We start from the raw sequence: 939 nt of genomic DNA, 5'->3' as shown, positions 1-939 counted from the left end.
GAGTGCAGAGTATATAAATCAACTACATGATTGGAGACATCATCTATTTTAGTAATGAATCCAAGATTGTTCTTGAACATTGAAGGACCTATATAAACTTAGATAATATTTTTTTATTAGTAAATATAAAATCAAAATTGATAAATATTTGAGATAAATGTAGAAAATATATGTCACCTGTGTAGGCTCTTTTGCCAAAAAGTCAAATTATCAACGCAGAATTAAAAAATGAACTACAAAAGCTTGAACTATGGCTGTAGGAATTTCTCTACGAAGAGAAAATCCTCCAAAAATAGGCGTATGCCGGTGTATGCGACGAACACACGGTATTCTTTAGTAAAAGGCGAAAGAATAGTTCGCTCTGTGTTCACCGCCCGGCTCCGTGATTTCGACAATTCCACTGCAACGGCATTTTATACCGTCCAACGCGTGTCCCATTTTTACAACTTTGCCGATGTGGGAACTACTTGGCTTACTACTGTTAACGGGCCAACCACTTTGATGGCCCAAAACAGAATTCCACTTTCCCCTTTTATACTATTTCCTACAATTTTAAGGAAAATTGGAATAGATAGCTAAAAATATCATGTATATTTTTTTTGATACAGCTAATTACTTTATGTTAATGAATTAGTTTTATTTTCCCATTTATCTTCAAGACACATAAACTTCTTTCCTTTTTTTTTTAGTTCTTCCAAAATTTTTAAATCTCGTGATTTCATTTTGTTTAATTCATTTTTAAATTACATCTTATCTTTTTTAAGTTTGTTAGGTAGGAGCTCTTATCTGTTAACATATATACTAAAATAAGCATATCCAATTATCGAATTAATTATGCAGTCTACTTGTTTATATTGCAATTGCAAAATTTCAAACTACAAAAAGCAACTCTTTCTCCACCAACCATCTCTCCGATTCTCATTCATCATCCTCTCTACA

At 32.1% G+C, this 939-nt stretch overlaps 1 non-coding gene across 1 annotated transcript; it reads right to left on the bottom strand.

The window, feature by feature from the left end:
* Nucleotides 1-262: 262 nt before the first annotated feature.
* On the bottom strand, nucleotides 263-380 carry LOC120068695. The gene has a single exon (XR_005479323.1). It is a non-coding gene; the product is annotated as a U5 spliceosomal RNA (small nuclear RNA).
* Between the last annotated feature and the right edge of the window lie 559 nt (nucleotides 381-939).

The sequence above is a fragment of the Benincasa hispida genome, chromosome 12 (genome assembly GCF_009727055.1).
Source record: "Benincasa hispida cultivar B227 chromosome 12, ASM972705v1, whole genome shotgun sequence".
NCBI lineage: Eukaryota > Viridiplantae > Streptophyta > Magnoliopsida > Cucurbitales > Cucurbitaceae > Benincasa > Benincasa hispida.
Note: the sequence above shows the minus strand (reverse complement) of the source record. Positions and strands in the feature narration are given on the sequence as shown.